Raw genomic sequence first — 19,660 nt, forward strand, 5'->3', positions numbered from 1 at the left:
AACCATTGAGTGTCAAGTATACTAGATATATCTTCATATCTCATGTGCTTTCTCTGAGACCAATCTTGTTATGCCCCTTCCCCACAAGGCATGCGCCTTTTGTCCATATTGCAAAAATGGGGGGGAGGGCATATCATTCTCTGTCACAGGGCACCAAAAAGTCTAGTTATGGCTCTGGTATGCATTATGTAATCTGGCAGACCATCTCTCCAACACTGGCTGGTTGGAATAGAAATCCGGTTATCTATGTGAGCAAATGACCATCAACGATTTACTCTCAAACACTAAAAAATGGACAAAAATGGTCCCCTAAACAAATTGGTTAAATTTTGGGTTTAACCAATTTGTGTAATGACCATTTTTGACCACTTTTCTAGTGTTTGGGAGCAAATGGTTAATTGACATTTGCTCCTATACATTACCAGATTTTCATTCCAACCATCCAGACTGGATAGATAGCCTGACAGATAATTGTGTAGTGTACGCCCAGGATAACTGTTAGTCATGCTTTATTTTATGGCGGCACATAAATGGGTGGACAGATCCAGGGCAAGCACTGCCCACTCATGCATAGTTGTCAACTGATGTGAAGTTCCAGGGGGCAATCTCAGTTATAAAGGGAAGTATCTGGAAATTGTCCCTAGTTAAAAAAAAAAAAAAATTTGATCAACTCCATTTATTTAGTATGATATCCCAGGTGATAGGATGCCGGCAGTCAGAACAACATACTTTATTAAATAACACATCTCAAACTACCATACCCAGGATTCAAACCTATAACCTGTTGAATTCTAATCAAACACCCTACCTATTGAGCTATTTGATCCTGCATAAAAATTGTGAACATTATATGAAGCTATTGGTACTTTGCAAAAAAAAAGAATCAGCATTACAACGCAGCAGATCCATGCAGTTTGCAGCCACACACTACATGTATCTGCTCAGCCACAATGCTGATTATTTCTTCACAAAGTACAAGGTGAGCTCCAAACAGAATTCTCTAGCTTAGAATTATACCTTTCTTTGCCAAACCTAGAAGTCGGGCCCCCCACCCTGGGATCCCCCAGAGGGAGGCCTGCACCGTCATGCGGCAGGCTTGTCCGTTTTGGAAGCAGGCTGATGGGCAGCCCAGGATTGCTTCAGTCTGGGCTTGGCAGGTCTGGAAACATGAGCTTGCTTTGGGTATGCCTGACCTTGGGTACGCTTTACCTGGAGGATGAAAGGGCCAAGAAAAGTACTTTTAGCCTTCTGCGTGGTAGGAGTCATACTAGGTAGGCAAGCTGTTTTAGCAGTAGCCAGATCAGCTACAATCTTATTGAGGTCTTCTCCAAAAGGAGATTCAACTGAGGCAGCACAAGGGAACTCTCATCTGGGGACAACAACTGCAGGGAGAACACATATTTTCAGATGAACATGGTAGGGCAGAAGGCTGCCTAATACTGAAGCACCCCCAAACAACAAATCAAATGCAACTTACTTGACAGAGATGTGCCTGAGCAACGGCCCTCCCCAGCCCTATCCCAAATCATACTTATTTTGCATAGGAGATACCATGGTCATGAAGATTGTTCTCCCAGGGTTAGGTTCATTCATTGCATTCTGGGTATGCTGACCCCTGTGATTTCCCCAAATGTGGGAAACTCGACTGCATTATTTGTGGTAGTGGGGGACTGTATTTGTGCTTTCCTCTGGTCAGCTCTGGTAAAATTCAGATTTCTTTGTCTCAGATCTTCCTCTAGCCTTGTTCTTCTTTCGAGAGTTCCCTTGTGCTGCCTCAGTTGGATCTCCTTCACTTGACAGGGGGGTGCCCGAGCAGCGACCCTCCCCAGCTCTAGCCCAACTCCTACTTACCTGCCAGGTGAGATACTATGATCATGAAGTTGCTTCTCCCAGGGCAAGGCTCACCCATTGCACTCTGGGTGTGCTGCCCCTGCGATTTCCCCAAATGTGGGAAACTTGACTGCATAATTTGAGTTTTCCCTGGTCGGCTCTCATGTAATTCAGATCTCTTTGTCTCAGGTCTCTCTCCAGCCTAGTTTGCTGTCTGGTTCCACTTCTTTTTTCTTGAGCCCCTCCCTTCTATACCCTTGTGCACTATCCTGACTTCTCCTCCCGTCTGCTTACTTTGTGCCTCCCAATGCACAATGCAAACTACGGGTAGTGCTGCAGGGCCCACACCCTTTTACTTGCTTTACAGAGCAGCTCTGGAGCTGTTACAGTGCCCAGCTGCTGCAAGAAATCAGCTTGAATGCTTCAGGGGCTGGGGAATGGCCAACATGAGCCCCACACCGAAGGAGGGTGGGGGTGCTTAATGCGAACTAGGGGTCATCCAAGCACCACAAAAGGCCTCCATGCCCTGCACGCTCCTTTTCTCTTTTCATATGCAGACAAGGGTTGAAGCCAACTTTGACCCACTGCTTGGATGACATCACCATATTCAAATCCATCTGCTGCAGGCCATCCCCCAGGAATGCTTGCACTAGTTGTTGCATTTGGTTTGTTGTTTGGGGGTGCTTCAGTATTAGGCAGCCTTCTGCCACCCCATGTTCATCTGAAAATATGTGTTCTCCCTGCAGTTGTTGTCCCCAGATGAGAGTTCCCTTGTGCTGCCTCAGTTGAATCTCCTTTACTTGACAGAGATGTGCCTGAGCAGCGGCCCTCCCCAGCCCTATCCCAAATCATACTTATTTTGCATAGGAGATACTATTGTCATGAAGATTGTTTTCCCAGAGTGAGGTTCATTCATTGCATTCTGGGTATGCTGACCCCTGTGATTTCCCCAAATGTGGGAAACTCGACTGCATTATTTGTGGTAGTGGTGGACTGTGTTTGTGCTTTCCTCTGGTCAGCTCTGGTAAAGTCAGATTTCTTTGTCTCAGATCTTCCTCTAGCCTTGTTCTTCTTTTGAGAGTTCCCTTGTGCTGCCTCAGTTGGATCTCCTTCACTTGAAAGGTAGTGCCCGAGCAGCGACCCTCCCCAGCTCTAGCCCAACTCCTACTAACCTGCCAGGTGAGATACTATGATCATGAAGGTGCTTCTCCCAGGGCAAGGCTCACCCATTGCACTCTGGGTGTGCTGCCCCTTGCGATTTCCCCAAATGTGGGAAACTTGACTGCATAATTTGTGTTTCCCCTGGACGGCTCTCGTATAATTCAGATCTCTTTGTCTCAGGTCTCTCTCCAGCCTAGTATGCTGTCTGTTTCCACTTCTCTTTTCTTGAGCCCCTCCCTTCTATAACCTTGTGCACTATCCTGACTTCTCCTCCCGTCTGCTTACTTTGTGCCTTCCAATGCACAATGCAAACTACAGGTAGTGCTGCAGGGCCCACACCCTTTTACTTGCCTTACAGAGCAGCTCTGGAGCTGTTACAGTACCCAGCTGCTGCAAGAAATCAGCTTGAATGCTTCAGGGGCTGGGGCATGGCCAACATGAGCCCCACACCGAAGGAGGGTGGGGGTGTTTAATGCGAACTAGGGGTCATCCAAGCGTCGCAAAAGGCCGCCATGCCCTGCATATCCCTTTTCTCTTTTCATAAGCAGACGAGGGTTGAAGCCAACTTTGACCCACTGCTTGGATGACATCACTTGCTGCCTTTCCAATGAAGCAAGTTTAATTTAGTAATAGGTGAAAAACCATCCCTACAAAGGTGTTAATCAGATACTTGGCTTTGTGGACACTTTTCAGAGAACAAATTAGTTAGCATAAAAATAAAGCCAGAAAATGAAGAGCTGTTTAATCACTCAATTGGATTTTTCTGCAAGCGTATTTCTTTTTCTCTGCAACCCACTGCTAAGTTGTGCTTCCTAGCTGTTCTTTTATAAAATCACTTAATCAAATCTAACTCTGATTACATCAGAGAAGGCCAGGTACCCTACACCATAAGAGGGGGTTTGAAATTTTGACTTGTCTACTTAAAGATCACCAAAATCTGATGACAAGGTCAATAACATCCCTGGGTGGGATTGAACCACCAACCCTTTGGTTAATAACCAAACACACTAACCGATTGCACCACCGAGACACTTTGCAAAAGTACATACTGACAAAGGTTAATAAGCATTCATCTAGAACGTTTCCTAGAAAACTTTAAAAAGTCAATAATCTGGAGAGTTTTTGTAAGATGTTTCTTCCATCAACCAATGAAGAAACGCATTGGTACTTTCCCATGATGAGTGAGTGCTTCAGGATCTCTTGCACTTACATGTGCAGCAGAGTACTGCAATGGAAGCATGCTGGGTCCATAGCCCAGAGGTAGGCAGATTGAAACTATCCTCTGCTATATGCGTTTTTTTTTTGTTAATTAAAGTAATCCAAAACTGGGATTGATATTTTTGCTCTTTTATTTTTACTTAAAGTACAATAACTTTTACCATTTTCATTTGTTTTAATAGTATATTGACAGTATTGTTTTCTTTCAAAAATCCACTTAATTTTCTTTACCCGATTATTAAAATGGTAATTGACAAAAACAAACTACATTGTCACCAGAAGAGCAATACAAAATGTACAAGTGATATATTAAAATCATCTTTCCAGCTTGAATTTCAATGATGCATTGGGGCAACGATTTTGTGAGAAACATCTTCACCCTTAAATAAAGATTTTCTTAATTCCTTACCTGTGTGCTAATTAGATATCACCTTGTTTTCACATTAAACAGACTTCCACATGAGAAAGCACAAAGGATGCAGTGGCGTTAATGTTTCCTGGTGTCAACCTGTATTATTTCAGTAGATATTGAAATGAGGATGCATCTTGCTGCCTTTCCAATGAAGCAAGTTTAATTTAGTAATAGGTTAAAAACCATCCCTACAAATGTGTTAATCAGAAACTTGGCTTTGTGGACACTTTTCAGAGAACAAATTTGTTAGCATAAAAATAAAGCCAGAAAATGAAAAGCTGTTTAATCACTCAATTGGATTTTTTTGCCAGCATATTTCTTTTTCTCTGCAACCCACTGCTAAATTGTGCTTCCTAGCTGTTTTTATAAAATCACTGAATCAAATCTAACTCTGATTACATCAGAGAAGGCCAGGTACCCTACACCATAAGAGGGGGTTTGAAATTTTCACTTGTCTACATAAAGATCACCAAAATCTGATAACAAGGTCAATTACGTCCCTGGGTGGGATTGAACCACCAACCTTTTGGTTAATAGCCTTACACAGTAACTGATTGCGCCACAGCAACACTTTGTAAAAGTCCATACTGACAAAGGCTAATAAGCATTCATCTAGAACGATTCCTAGAAACATTTTAAAAAGTCAATAATGTGGAGAGTTTTTGTAAGATGTTTCTTCCATCAACCAATGAAGAAACACATTGGTACTTTCCCATGATGAGTGAGTGCTTCAGGATCTCTTGCACTTACATGTGCAGCAGAGTACTGTAATGGAAGCATGCTGGGTCCATAACCCAGAGGTAGGCAGATTGAAACTATCCTTTGCTATATGCATTTTTTTTTTGTTCATTAAAGTAATCCAAAACTGGGATTGATATTTTAGCTTTTATTTTTACTTAAAGTACAATAACTTTTACCATTTTAATTTGTTTTAGTGCAAATGGCATATCAGCAGTCAGCACTAACTGGTGACATGCCATTTGTACAAGTAAGCCATGTGTGACTAATATATAAACATGCTTTATTAAATAACACCTCAAACTATCATACCCAGGATTCAAACCTATAACCTGTTGAATTCTAATCAAACACCCTACCCATGGAGCTACTTGATCCTGCATCTTTTCTAACCTCCAAAAACAGATTCAGTTGCATTTTCCAGCGTGTTTTGTTTGCGCCTTTGCAAATGTCTTACATCGACAAACTTATTTAGTACTATTTTGCAAATAGGGTTACATTGTCGCAACATTGTGTTCCCTAATTGCTTGATTTTTTAAATGCAACAATTGATAAAGACACCTGATAATTGCTCTGTGGAGTCTTATTTTGTGTTTTGTGTTTAGTCTTTAGATCTGAATTTGAATGTACTTGTGAACTAACTTAATTTCCTACTTCTAAATTCATTCCTAAATTCACTACTTACATGAATCCTGTAGTTGGGCATTTTGGGACTTCGATTGTGGGCATTGTTTTGTGTCCAGACCAGCAGCAGGTGGTGTGCATTTGCTGGAAAGGCATCGAAGACCTCCGATATGCTGCATCTCCTGATGTGTGTCTCCCTCAAGTGGCTGTCAGCAAATGCCTGCTAGACACCCCATTCCAAGCTGATTGTGACATCATGGAACATGCATCATAGAACAGGCATGCTAAAACATGGGTCTTCAACCTGCGACCCTCCAGCTGCTGTGGAACTACACATCCCAGCATGCCCTGCCTCAGTTTTAGCATACCTTAATAGCAAAACTGTGGCAGGGCATGCTGGGATGTGTAGTTTCACAGCAGCTGGAGGGCCACAGGATGAAGACCCATGTGCTAGAGCCAAGCCGCAGGTACATTGAATGCTAGCAAGCTGAATATTTAAATCCTTTTTGTTCCGCAGCATTCCAATGCGGAAGATTCCATGGAACCAGAGATCCTTCCATTGAGAAGGACATGCTGCCTGGATGACTACACTGTGCAAATTAAATCACGGAGCCAGTTGGCTTGTGGGTGGCTCTGGTGACTGGGTGGTTGGGTGGGTGGTGTGTCGGAAGTGGAGCGCATGCAAATGATTGTGTATCATCCAGCTAGTGAGAGAGAAAACTCATGCAGGAGTGTTCCTGCTTGTCAGTGGGTTATGCACCTTGCCAGACGATAAATCTACATAGAGCAGCTGGAGGGGACAAGAGCAGGTTTGCAAAATATAGATAGAAGAGCATATATGCTGGCGCATTCTCCATGATTGTGTCAGCTTATGTTTTGGTGCACTGCACTTTCCTCCACTAAGTTTTAGCCATTTTTGTTAAGCTCAAGTGTAGTTGCTTCTCGGCCTTTTGGCTGTGATCTTGTATCGTGGTTGAAGGGTCTGCTGGAGGGAGGGATTGTTTTCTTCATTGGCGAAAGACCAAAGATATTCCAGGATGGAAGGCTTGGGAACACTATCTGTTTTTCAGTTGTGGAAGAGCACAGAGGTCGGATTGGACTACATTCTATAGTAAAGGATATCTTTCTATTTATTGACCCTCCCCTTATATGTGTCTGTGTTACAATAAAGCTTCGGTTTTGTGAATCCCTCACCCTCTTACACTCCACACCCATAGCCTTATTAACTGTTGTATTATTGTATACTTTAAATGTATAGTGCAGTTCATGATTTATAGTGTAGACTGGCCTGTGCTGTAGTTCTTGAACTGTACTATACCGTCAGCATTTGTATTGTGTTTTGGCTGTGCTGCAACACTGTATTTATGTGTGCAATGTTTATGTATGTTTTTTTTTTATGTCAATAAAGACTGCTTTTTCAAGCCAATATCTGAAAACAATCAATGTTTATCTTTGATGGCAATAAAAGTGGTATGATATTTGATGCTTTTGAAATCCAATATCTGATATGTCCCCTATCTGGGAACCATATATTAAATGGCTTTTCAGAAAAGGGAGATGGGAGAAGAGCTTTCATTACTTGTAGGACCGATGCACATAAAGAAGCAAAAAAACATACATAAACATTACACACATAAGTACCCGCGTTGCGGCACAGCCAAAACACAATAGAAATGCTGATGGTATAGTACAGTTCAAGAACTACAGCACAGGCCAGCCTACACTATAAATCATGAACTGCACTATACATTTAAACTGTACAATAATACAACAGTTAATAAGGCTATGGGTGTGGAGTGTAAGAGGGTGAGGGAATCACAAGCCCGAAGCTTTATTGAAAGACTGACACATATAAGGGGAGGTTTAATAAATAGAAAGACATCCTTTACTATAGAATGTAGTCCAATCCGACCTCTGTGCTCTTCCACAACTGAAAAACAGATAGTGTTCCCAAGCCTTCCATCCTGGAATATCTTTGGTCTTTCGCCAATGAAGAAAGCAATCCCTCCCTCCAGCAGACCCTTCAACCACAATACAAGATCACAGCCAAAAGGCCGAGAAGCAACTACACTTGAGCTTAACAAAAATGGCTAAAACTTAGTGGAGGAAAGTGCAGTGCACCAAAACATAAGCTGACACAATCATGGAGAATGCGCCAGCATATATGCTCTTCAATCTATATTTTGCAAACATGCTCTTGTCCCCTCCAGCTGCTCTATGTAGATTTAACGTCTGGCAAGGTGCATAACCCACTGACAAGCAGGCACACTCCTGCATGAGTTTTCACTCTCACTAGCTGGATGATACACAATCATTTGCATGTGCTCCACCTCCGACACACCACCCACCCAACCACCCAGTCACCAGAGCCACCCACAAACCAACTGGCTCCGTGATTTAATTTGCACAGTGTAGTCATCCAGGCAGCATGTCCTTCTCAATGGAAGGATCTCTGGTTCCATGGAATCTTCCGCATTGGAATGCTGCGGAACAAAAAGGATTTAAATATTCAGCTTGCTAGCATTCAATGTACCTGCGGCTTGGCTCTAGCACATGGGTCTTCATCCTGTGGCCCTCCAGCTGCTGTGAAACTACACATCCCAGCACGCCCTGCCACAGTTTTGCTATAAGGTATGCTAAAACTGAGGCAGGGCATGCTGGGATGTGTAGTTCCACAGCAGCTGGAGGGTCGCAGGTTGAAGACCCATGTTTTAGCATGCCTGTTCTATGATGCATGTTCCGTGATGTCACAATCAGCTTGGAATGGGGTGTCTAGCAGGCATTTGCTGACAGCCACTTGAGGGAGACACACATCAGGAGATGCAGCATATCGGAGGTCTTTGATGCCTTTCCAGCAAATGCACACCACCTGCTGCTGGTCTGGACACAAAACAATGCCCACAATCGAAGTCCCAAAATGCCCAACTACAGGATTCATGTAAGTAGTGAATTTAGGAATGAATTTAGAAGTAGGAAATTAAGTTAGTTCACAAGTACATTCAAATTCAGATCTAAAGTCTAGGTAGGCCTCACGTCCTGGCAGCCGCCAGCATTTAAAAATGCCTTGATTAGAGGTACGGAATTAAATGTAGATAAGAAGTAGACACAAAATAAGACTCCGCAGAGCAGTTATCAGGTGTTTTTATCAATTGTTGCATTTAAAAAATCAAGCAATTAGGGAACACAATGTTGCAACAATGTAACCCTATTTGCAAAATAGTACTAAATAAGTTTGTCGATGTAAGACATTTGCAAAGGCGCATCCAAAACACGCTGGAAAATGCAACTGTATCTGTTTTTGGAGGCTAGAATAGGAAATGTGCATCGGTCCTACAAGTACTGAAAGCTCTTCTCCCATCTCCCTTTTCTGAAAAGCCATTTAATATATGGTTCCCAGATAGGGGACATATCAGATATTGCCTTTCAAAAGCAGCAAATATCATACCACTTCTATTGCCATCAAAGATAAACATTGATTGTTTTCAGATATTGGATTGAAAAAGCAGTCTTTATTGACATAAAGAAGCAAAAAAACATACATAAACATTACACACATAAGTACTGTGTTGCAGCACAGCCAAAACACAATACAAATGCTGTCGGTATAGTACAGTTCAAGAACTACAGTACAGGTCAGCCTACACTATAAATCATGAACTGCACTATACATTTAAACAATACAATAGTTAATAAGGCTATGGGTGTGGAGTGTAAGAGGGTGACGGAATCACAAGCCCAAAGCTTTATTGAAAGACAGACACATATAAAGGGAGGATTAATAAATACAAAGATACCCTTTACTATAGAATGTAGTCCAATCCGGTCTTTCAACTCTTCCACAACTGAAAAACGGATAGTGTTCCCAAGCCTTCCATCCTGGAATATCTTCAGTCTCTCGCCAATGAAGAAAACAATCCCTCCAGCAGACTCTTCAACCACAATACAATATCACAGCCAAAAGAGCGAGAAGCAACTACACTTGCGTTTAAACAAAATGGCTAAAACTTAGTGGAGGAAAGTGCAGTGCACCAAAACATAAGCTGACACAATCATGGAGAATGCGCCAGCATATATGCTCTTCTGTGTATATTTTCCAAACCTGCTCTTGTCCCCTCCAGTTGCTCCATGTAGATTTGACGTCTGGCAAGGTGCATAACTCACTGACAAGCAGGCACACTCCTGCATGAGTTTTCTCTCTCACTAGCTGGATGATACACATTCATTTGCATGTGCTCCACCTCCGACACACCGCCCACCCAACCACCCAGTCACCAGAGCCACCCACAAGCCAACTGGCTCCGTGATTTAATTTGCACAGTGCAGTCATCCAGGCAGCATGTCCTTCTCAATGGAATAATCTCTGGTTCCATGGAATCTTCCGCATTGGAATGCTGCGGAACAAAAAGGATTTAAACATTCAGCTTGCTAGCATTCAATGTACCTGCGGTTTGGTTCTAGCACATGGGTCTTCATCCTGTGGCCCTCCAGCTGCTGTGAAACTACACATCCCAGCATGCCCTGCCACAGTTTTGCTATTAAGGTATGCTAAAACTGAGGCAGGGCATGCTGGGATATGTAGTTCCACAGCAGCTGGAGGGTCGCAGGTTGAAGACCCATGTTCTAGCATGCCTGTTCTATGATGCATGTTCCGTGATGTCACAATCAGCTTGGAATGGGGTGTCTAGCATGCATTTGCTGACAGCCACTTGAGGCAGACACACATCAGGAGATGCAGCATATCGGAGGTCTTCGATGCCTTTCCAGCAAATGCACACCACCAGCTGCTGGTCTGGACACAAAACAATGCCCACAATTGAAGGCTCAAAATGCCCAACTACAGGATTAATGTAAGTAGTGAATTTAGGAATGAGTTTAGAAGTAGGAAATTAAGTTAGTTCACAAGTACATTCAAATTCAGATCTAAAGACTAGGTAGGCCTCACGTCCTGGCAGCACCCAGCATTTAAAAATGCCTTGATTATAGGTAGGGAATTAAATGTAGATAAGAAGTAGACACAAAAGAAGACTCCACAGAGCAATTATCAGGTGTCTTTATCAATTTTTGCATTTAAAAAATCAAGCAATTAGGGAACACAATGTTGCGACAATGTAACCCTATTTGCAAAATAGTACTAAATAAGTTTGTCGATGTAAGACATTTGCAAAGGCGCAAACAAAACACGCTGGAAAATGCAACTGAATCTGTTTTTGGAGGTTAGAATAGATGCAGGATCAAGTAGCTCAATGGGTAGGGTGTTTGATTAGAATTTAACAAGTTATAGGTTTGAATCCTGGGTATGATAGTTTGAGGTGTTATTTAATAAAGTATGTTTATATATTAGTCACACATGGCTTACTTGTACAAATGGCATGTCACCAGTTAGTGCTGACTGCTGATATGCCATTTACACAAACATGCCATGTGTGACTGTATATGCATTTAAGGAGGGCACCCCTGCAATACCACAAACCATTGAGTGTCAAGTATACTAGATATATCTTCATATCTCATGTGCTTTCTCTGAGACCAATCTTGTTATGCCCCTTCCCCACAAGGCATGCGCCTTTTGTCCATATTGCAAAAATGGGGGGGAGGGCATATAATTCTCTGTCACAGGGCACCAAAAAGTCTAGTTATGGCTCTGGTATGCATTATGTAATCTGGCAGACCATCTCTCCAACACTGGCTGGTTGGAATAGAAATCCGGTTATCTATGTGAGCAAATGACCATCAACGATTTACTCTCAAACACTAAAAAATGGACAAAAATGGTCCCCTAAACAAATTGGTTAAATTTTGGGTTTAACCAATTTGTGTAATGACCATTTTTGACCACTTTTCTAGTGTTTGGGAGCAAATGGTTAATTGACATTTGCTCCTATACATTACCAGATTTTCATTCCATCCATCCAGACTGGATAGATAGCCTGACAGATAATTGTGTAGTGTACGCCCAGGATAACTGTTAGTCATGCTTTATTTTATGGCGGCACATAAATGGGTGGACAGATCCAGGGCAAGCACTGCCCACTCATGCATAGTTGTCAACTGATGTGAAGTTCCAGGGGGCAATCTCAGTTATAAAGAGAAGTATCTGGAAATTGTCCCTAGTTAAAAAAAAAAAAAAAAATTTTATCAACTCCATTTATTTAGTATGATATCCCAGGTGATAGGATGCCGGCAGTCAGAACAACATACTTTATTAAATAACACATCTCAAACTACCATACCCAGGATTCAAACCTATAACCTGTTGAATTCTAATCAAACACCCTACCTATTGAGCTATTTGATCCTGCATAAAAATTGTGAACATTATATGAAGCTATTGGTACTTTGCAAAAAAAAAGAATCAGCATTACAACGCAGCAGATCCATGCAGTTTGCAGCCACACACTACATGTATCTGCTCAGCCACAATGCTGATTATTTCTTCACAAAGTACAAGGTGAGCTCCAAACAGAATTCTCTAGCTTAGAATTATACCTTTCTTTGCCAAACCTAGAAGTCGGGCCCCCCACCCTGGGATCCCCCAGAGGGAGGCCTGCACCGTCATGCGGCAGGCTTGTCCGTTTTGGAAGCAGGCTGATGGGCAGCCCAGGATTGCTTCAGTCTGGGCTTGGCAGGTCTGGAAACATGAGCTTGCTTTGGGTATGCCTGACCTTGGGTACGCTTTACCTGGAGGATGAAAGGGCCAAGAAAAGTACTTTTAGCCTTCTGCGTGGTAGGAGTCATACTAGGTAGGCAAGCTGTTTTAGCAGTAGCCAGATCAGCTACAATCTTATTGAGGTCTTCTCCAAAAGGAGATTCAACTGAGGCAGCACAAGGGAACTCTCATCTGGGGACAACAACTGCAGGGAGAACACATATTTTCAGATGAACATGGTAGGGCAGAAGGCTGCCTAATACTGAAGCACCCCCAAACAACAAATCAAATGCAACTTACTTGACAGAGATGTGCCTGAGCAACGGCCCTCCCCAGCCCTATCCCAAATCATACTTATTTTGCATAGGAGATACCATGGTCATGAAGATTGTTCTCCCAGGGTTAGGTTCATTCATTGCATTCTGGGTATGCTGACCCCTGTGATTTCCCCAAATGTGGGAAACTCGACTGCATTATTTGTGGTAGTGGGGGACTGTGTTTGTGCTTTCTTCTGGTCAGCTCTGGTAAAAGTCAGATTTCTTTGTCTCAGATCTTCCTCTAGCCTTTGTCTTCTTTCGAGAGTTCCCTTGTGCTGCCTCAGTTGGATCTCCTTCACTTGACAGGGGGGTGCCCGAGCAGCGACCCTCCCCAGCTCTAGCCCAACTCCTACTTACCTGCCAGGTGAGATACTATGATCATGAAGTTGCTTCTCCCAGGGCAAGGCTCACCCATTGCACTCTGGGTGTGCTGCCCCTGCGATTTCCCCAAATGTGGGAAACTTGACTGCATAATTTGAGTTTTCCCTGGTCGGCTCTCATGTAATTCAGATCTCTTTGTCTCAGGTCTCTCTCCAGCCTAGTTTGCTGTCTGGTTCCACTTCTTTTTTCTTGAGCCCCTCCCTTCTATACCCTTGTGCACTATCCTGACTTCTCCTCCCGTCTGCTTACTTTGTGCCTCCCAATGCACAATGCAAACTACGGGTAGTGCTGCAGGGCCCACACCCTTTTACTTGCTTTACAGAGCAGCTCTGGAGCTGTTACAGTGCCCAGCTGCTGCAAGAAATCAGCTTGAATGCTTCAGGGGCTGGGGAATGGCCAACATGAGCCCCACACCGAAGGAGGGTGGGGGTGCTTAATGCGAACTAGGGGTCATCCAAGCACCACAAAAGGCCTCCATGCCCTGCACGCTCCTTTTCTCTTTTCATATGCAGACGAGGGTTGAAGCCAACTTTGACCCACTGCTTGGATGACATCACCATATTCAAATCCATCTGCTGCAGGCCATCCCCCAGGAATGCTTGCACTAGTTGTTGCATTTGGTTTGTTGTTTGGGGGTGCTTCAGTATTAGGCAGCCTTCTGCCACCCCATGTTCATCTGAAAATATGTGTTCTCCCTGCAGTTGTTGTCCCCAGATGAGAGTTCCCTTGTGCTGCCTCAGTTGAATCTCCTTTACTTGACAGAGATGTGCCTGAGCAACGGCCCTCCCCAGCCCTATCCCAAATCATACTTATTTTGCATAGGAGATACTATTGTCATGAAGATTGTTCTCCCAGGGTGAGGTTCATTCATTGCATTCTGGGTATGCTGACCCCTGTGATTTCCCCAAATGTGGGAAACTCGACTGCATTATTTGTGGTAGTGGTGGACTGTGTTTGTGCTTTCCTCTGGTCAGCTCTGGTAAAAGTCAGATTTCTTTGTCTCAGATCTTCCTCTAGCCTTGTTCTTCTTTTGAGAGTTCCCTTGTGCTGCCTCAGTTGGATCTCCTTCACTTGAAAGGTAGTGCCCGAGCAGCGACCCTCCCCAGCTCTAGCCCAACTCCTACTAACCTGCCAGGTGAGATACTATGATCATGAAGGTGCTTCTCCCAGGGCAAGGCTCACCCATTGCACTCTGGGTGTGCTGCCCCTTGCGATTTCCCCAAATGTGGGAAACTTGACTGCATAATTTGTGTTTCCCCTGGACGGCTCTCGTATAATTCAGATCTCTTTGTCTCAGGTCTCTCTCCAGCCTAGTATGCTGTCTGTTTCCACTTCTCTTTTCTTGAGCCCATCCCTTCTATAACCTTGTGCACTATCCTGACTTCTCCTCCCGTCTGCTTACTTTGTGCCTTCCAATGCACAATGCAAACTACAGGTAGTGCTGCAGGGCCCACACCCTTTTACTTGCCTTACAGAGCAGCTCTGGAGCTGTTACAGTACCCAGCTGCTGCAAGAAATCAGCTTGAATGCTTTAGGGGCTGGGGCATGGCCAACATAAGCCCCACACCGAAGGAGGGTGGGGGTGTTTAATGCGAACTAGGGGTCATCCAAGCGTCGCAAAAGGCCGCCATGCCCTGCATATCCCTTTTCTCTTTTCATAAGCAGACGAGGGATGAAGCCAACTTTGACCCACTGCTTGGATGACATCACTTGCTGCCTTTCCAATGAAGCAAGTTTAATTTAGTAATAGGTGAAAAACCATCCCTACAAAGGTGTTAATCAGATACTTGGCTTTGTGGACACTTTTCAGAGAACAAATTTGTTAGCATAAAAATAAAGCCAGAAAATGAAGAGCTGTTTAATCACTCAATTGGATTTTTCTGCAAGCGTATTTCTTTTTCTCTGCAACCCACTGCTAAGTTGTGCTTCCTAGCTGTTCTTTTATAAAATCACTTAATCAAATCTAACTCTGATTACATCAGAGAAGGCCAGGTACCCTACACCATAAGAGGGGGTTTGAAATTTTGACTTGTCTACTTAAAGATCACCAAAATCTGATAACAAGGTAAATTACGTCCCTGGGTAGGATTGAACCACCAACCTTTTGGTTAATAACCGAACACGCTAACTGATTGCGCCACAGAGACACATTGCAAAATTATATACTGACAAAGGCTAATAAGCATTCATCTAGAACGTTTCCTAGAAAAACTTTAAAAAGTCAATAATCTGGAGAGTTTTTGTAAGATGTTTCTTCCATCAACCAATGAAGAAACACATTGGTACTTTCCCATGATGAGTGAGTGCTTCAGGATCTCTTGCACTTACATGTGCAGCAGAGTACTGCAATGGAAGCATGCTGGGCCCATAACCCAGAGGTAGGCAGATTGAAACTATCCTCTGCTATATGCATTTTTTTTTGTTAATTAAAGTAATCCAAAACTGGGATTGATATTTTTGCTCTTTTATTTTTACTTAAAGTACAATAACTTTTATTATTTTAATTTGTTTTAATAGTATATTGACAGTATTGTTTTCTTTCAAAAATCCACTTAATTTTCTTTACCCTATTATTCAAATGGTAATTGACAAAAACAAACTACATTGTCACCAGAAGAGCAATACAAAATGTACAAGTGATATATTAAAATCATCTTTCCAGCTTGAATTTCAATGATGCATTGGGGCAACGATTTTGTGAGAAACCTCTTCACCCTTAAATAAAGATTTTCTTAATTCCTTACCTGTGTGCTAATTAGATATCACCTTGTTTTCACATTAAACAGACTTCCACATGAGAAAGCAGCAAGGATGCAGTGGCGTTAATGTTTCCTGGTGTCAACCTGTATTATTTCAGTAGATATTGAAATGAGGATGCATATTGCTGCCTTTCCAATGAAGCATGTTTAATTTAGTAATAGGTGAAAAACCATCCCTACAAAGGTGTTAATCAGATACTTGGCTTTGTGGACTCTTTTCAGAGAACAAATTTGTTAGCATAAAAATAAAGCCAGAAAATGAAGAGCTGTTTAATCACTCAATTGGATTTTTCTGCCAGCATATTTCTTTTTCTCTGCAACCCACTGCTAAATTGTGTTTCCTAGCTGTTTTTTTTTCATAAAATCACTTAATCAAATCTAACTGATTACATCAGAGTAGGCCAGGTACCCTACACCATAAGAGAGGGTTTGAAATTTTGACTTGTCTACTTAAATATCACCAAAATCTGATCACAAGGTCAATTACGTCCCTGGGTGGGATTGAACCACCAACTTTTTGGTTAATAGCCGTACACACTAACTGATTGCGCTACAGCGACACTTTGCGAAAGTACATACTGACAAAGGCTAATAAGCATTCATCTAGAACGTTTCCTAGAAAAACTTTAAATAGTCAATAATCTGGAGAGTTTTTGTAAGATGTTTCTTCCATCAACCAATGAAGAAACACATTGGTACTTTCCCATGATGAGTGAGTGCTTCAGGATCTCTTGCACTTACATGTGCAGCAGAGTACTGTAATGGAAGCATGCTGGGTCCATAACCCAGAGGTAGGCAGATTGAAATTATCCTCTGCTATATGCATTTTTTTTTGTTAATTAAAGTAATCCAAAACTGGGATTGATATTTTTGCTCTTTTTATTTTACTTAAAGTACAATAACTTTTACCTTTTTAATTTGTTTTAATAGTATATAGACAGTATTGTTTTCTTTCAAAAATCCACTTAATTTTCTTTACCCGATTATTAAAATGGTAATTGACAAAAACAAACTACATTGTCACCAGAAGAGCAATACAAAATGTACAAGTGATATATTAAAATCATCTTTCCAGCTTGAATTTCAATGATGCATTGGGGCAACGATTTTGTGAGAAACATCTTACCCTTAAATAAAGATTTTCTTAATTCCTTACCTGTGTGCTAATTAGATATCACCTTGTTTTCACATTAAACAGACTTCCACATGAGAAAGCAGCAAGGATGCAGTGGCGTTAATGTTTCCTGGTGTCAACCTGGAAAGGCAGCAAGTGATGTCATCCAAGCAGTGGGTCAAAGTTGGCTTCATCCCTCGTCTGCTTATGAAAAGAGAAAAGGGATATGCAGGGCATGGCGGCCTTTTGCGACGCTTGGATGACCCCTAGTTCGCATTAAACACCCCCACCCTCCTTCGGTGTGGGGCTTATGTTGGCCATGCCCCAGCCCCTAAAGCATTCAAGCTGATTTCTTGCAGCAGCTGGGTACTGTAACAGCTCCAGAGCTGCTCTGTAAGGCAAGTAAAAGGGTGTGGGCCCTGCAGCACTACCTGTAGTTTGCATTGTGCATTGGAAGGCACAAAGTAAGCAGACGGGAGGAGAAGTCAGGATAGTGCACAAGGTAATAGAAGGGATGGGCTCAAGAAAAGAGAAGTGGAAACAGACAGCATACTAGGCTGGAGAGAGACCTGAGACAAAGAGATCTGAATTATACGAGAGCCGTCCAGGGGAAACACAAATTATGCAGTCAAGTTTCCCACATTTGGGGAAATCGCAAGGGGCAGCACACCCAGAGTGCAATGGGTGAGCCTTGCCCTGGGAGAAGCACCTTCATGATCATAGTATCTCACCTGGCAGGTTAGTAGGAGTTGGGCTAGAGCTGGGGAGGGTCGCTGCTCGGGCACTACCTTTCAAGTGAAGGAGATCCAACTGAGGCAGCACAAGGGAACTCTCAAAAGAAGAACAAGGCTAGAGGAAGATCTGAGACAAAGAAATCTGACTTTTACCAGAGCTGACCAGAGGAAAGCACAAACACAGTCCACCACTACCACAAATAATGCAGTCGAGTTTCCCACATTTGGGGAAATCACAGGGGTCAGCATACCCAGAATGCAATGAATGAACCTCACCCTGGGAGAACAATCTTCATGACAATAGTATCTCCTATGCAAAATAAGTATGATTTGGGATAGGGCTGGGGAGGGCCGTTGCTCAGGCACATCTCTGTCAAGTAAAGGAGATTCAACTGAGGCAGCACAAGGGAACTCTCATCTGGGGACAACAACTGCAGGGAGAACACATATTTTCAGATGAACATGGGGTGGCAGAAGGCTGCCTAATACTGAAGCACCCCCAAACAACAAACCAAATGCAACAACTAGTGCAAGCATTCCTGGGGGATGGCCTGCAGCAGATGGATTTGAATATGGTGATGTCATCCAAGCAGTGGGTCAAAGTTGGCTTCAACCCTCGTCTGCATATGAAAAGAGAAAAGGAGCGTGCAGGGCATGGAGGCCTTTTGTGGTGCTTGGATGACCCCTAGTTCGCATTAAGCACCCCCACCCTCCTTCGGTGTGGGGCTCATGTTGGCCATTCCCCAGCCCCTGAAGCATTCAAGCTGATTTCTTGCAGCAGCTGGGCACTGTAACAGCTCCAGAGCTGCTCTGTAAAGCAAGTAAAAGGGTGTGGGCCCTGCAGCACTACCCGTAGTTTGCATTGTGCATTGGGAGGCACAAAGTAAGCAGACGGGAGGAGAAGTCAGGATAGTGCACAAGGGTATAGAAGGGAGGGGCTCAAGAAAAAAGAAGTGGAACCAGACAGCAAACTAGGCTGGAGAGAGACCTGAGACAAAGAGATCTGAATTACATGAGAGCCGACCAGGGAAAACTCAAATTATGCAGTCAAGTTTCCCACATTTGGGGAAATCGCAGGGGCAGCACACCCAGAGTGCAATGGGTGAGCCTTGCCCTGGGAGAAGCAACTTCATGATCATAGTATCTCACCTGGCAGGTAAGTAGGAGTTGGGCTAGAGCTGGGGAGGGTCGCTGCTCGGGCACCCCCCTGTCAAGTGAAGGAGATCCAACTGAGGCAGCACAAGGGAACTCTCGAAAGAAGACAAAGGCTAGAGGAAGATCTGAGACAAAGAAATCTGACTTTTACCAGAGCTGACCAGAGGAAAGCACAAACACAGTCCCCCACTACCACAAATAATGCAGTCGAGTTTCCCACATTTGGGGAAATCACAGGGGTCAGCATACCCAGAATGCAATGAATGAACCTAACCCTGGGAGAACAATCTTCATGACCATGGTATCTCCTATGCAAAATAAGTATGATTTGGGATAGGGCTGGGGAGGGCCGTTGCTCAGGCACATCTCTGTCAAGTAAGTTGCATTTGATTTGTTGTTTGGGGGTGCTTCAGTATTAGGCAGCCTTCTGCCCTACCATGTTCATCTGAAAATATGTGTTCTCCCTGCAGTTGTTGTCCCCAGATGAGAGTTCCCTTGTGCTGCCTCAGTTGAATCTCCTTTTGGAGAAGACCTCAATAAGATTGTAGCTGATCTGGCTACTGCTAAAACA

At 43.3% G+C, this 19,660-nt stretch overlaps 12 non-coding genes across 12 annotated transcripts; 8 read left to right on the plus strand and 4 right to left on the minus strand.

The window, feature by feature from the left end:
- The first annotated feature begins 1,527 nt into the window (after nucleotides 1–1,527).
- LOC135049059 (U1 spliceosomal RNA) lies at nucleotides 1,528–1,691 on the plus strand. Its single transcript, XR_010240828.1, has one exon. It is a non-coding gene; the product is annotated as a U1 spliceosomal RNA (small nuclear RNA).
- A 152-nt stretch (nucleotides 1,692–1,843) lies between these two features.
- Nucleotides 1,844–2,006, plus strand: LOC135049536 (U1 spliceosomal RNA). The gene has a single exon (XR_010241282.1). It is a non-coding gene; the product is annotated as a U1 spliceosomal RNA (small nuclear RNA).
- Nucleotides 2,007–2,680: 674 nt separating this feature from the next.
- Nucleotides 2,681–2,844, plus strand: LOC135049329 (U1 spliceosomal RNA). The gene has a single exon (XR_010241090.1). It is a non-coding gene; the product is annotated as a U1 spliceosomal RNA (small nuclear RNA).
- Nucleotides 2,845–2,994: 150 nt separating this feature from the next.
- Nucleotides 2,995–3,158, plus strand: LOC135049391 (U1 spliceosomal RNA). Its single transcript, XR_010241148.1, has one exon. It is a non-coding gene; the product is annotated as a U1 spliceosomal RNA (small nuclear RNA).
- A 9,821-nt stretch (nucleotides 3,159–12,979) lies between these two features.
- Nucleotides 12,980–13,143, plus strand: LOC135049238 (U1 spliceosomal RNA). Its single transcript, XR_010241004.1, has one exon. It is a non-coding gene; the product is annotated as a U1 spliceosomal RNA (small nuclear RNA).
- A 152-nt stretch (nucleotides 13,144–13,295) lies between these two features.
- LOC135049537 (U1 spliceosomal RNA) lies at nucleotides 13,296–13,458 on the plus strand. Its single transcript, XR_010241283.1, has one exon. It is a non-coding gene; the product is annotated as a U1 spliceosomal RNA (small nuclear RNA).
- Nucleotides 13,459–14,132: 674 nt separating this feature from the next.
- On the plus strand, nucleotides 14,133–14,296 carry LOC135049239 (U1 spliceosomal RNA). The gene has a single exon (XR_010241005.1). It is a non-coding gene; the product is annotated as a U1 spliceosomal RNA (small nuclear RNA).
- Nucleotides 14,297–14,447: 151 nt separating this feature from the next.
- LOC135049392 (U1 spliceosomal RNA) lies at nucleotides 14,448–14,611 on the plus strand. Its single transcript, XR_010241149.1, has one exon. It is a non-coding gene; the product is annotated as a U1 spliceosomal RNA (small nuclear RNA).
- Nucleotides 14,612–17,782: 3,171 nt separating this feature from the next.
- Nucleotides 17,783–17,946, minus strand: LOC135049393 (U1 spliceosomal RNA). The gene has a single exon (XR_010241150.1). It is a non-coding gene; the product is annotated as a U1 spliceosomal RNA (small nuclear RNA).
- Nucleotides 17,947–18,097: 151 nt separating this feature from the next.
- On the minus strand, nucleotides 18,098–18,261 carry LOC135049240 (U1 spliceosomal RNA). Its single transcript, XR_010241006.1, has one exon. It is a non-coding gene; the product is annotated as a U1 spliceosomal RNA (small nuclear RNA).
- A 674-nt stretch (nucleotides 18,262–18,935) lies between these two features.
- On the minus strand, nucleotides 18,936–19,098 carry LOC135049538 (U1 spliceosomal RNA). The gene has a single exon (XR_010241284.1). It is a non-coding gene; the product is annotated as a U1 spliceosomal RNA (small nuclear RNA).
- Nucleotides 19,099–19,250: 152 nt separating this feature from the next.
- Nucleotides 19,251–19,414, minus strand: LOC135049191 (U1 spliceosomal RNA). The gene has a single exon (XR_010240958.1). It is a non-coding gene; the product is annotated as a U1 spliceosomal RNA (small nuclear RNA).
- Nucleotides 19,415–19,660: the final 246 nt, after the last annotated feature.

Source organism: Pseudophryne corroboree, unplaced genomic scaffold (genome assembly GCF_028390025.1).
Source record: "Pseudophryne corroboree isolate aPseCor3 unplaced genomic scaffold, aPseCor3.hap2 scaffold_99, whole genome shotgun sequence".
NCBI classification, from domain to species: Eukaryota; Metazoa; Chordata; class Amphibia; order Anura; family Myobatrachidae; genus Pseudophryne; species Pseudophryne corroboree.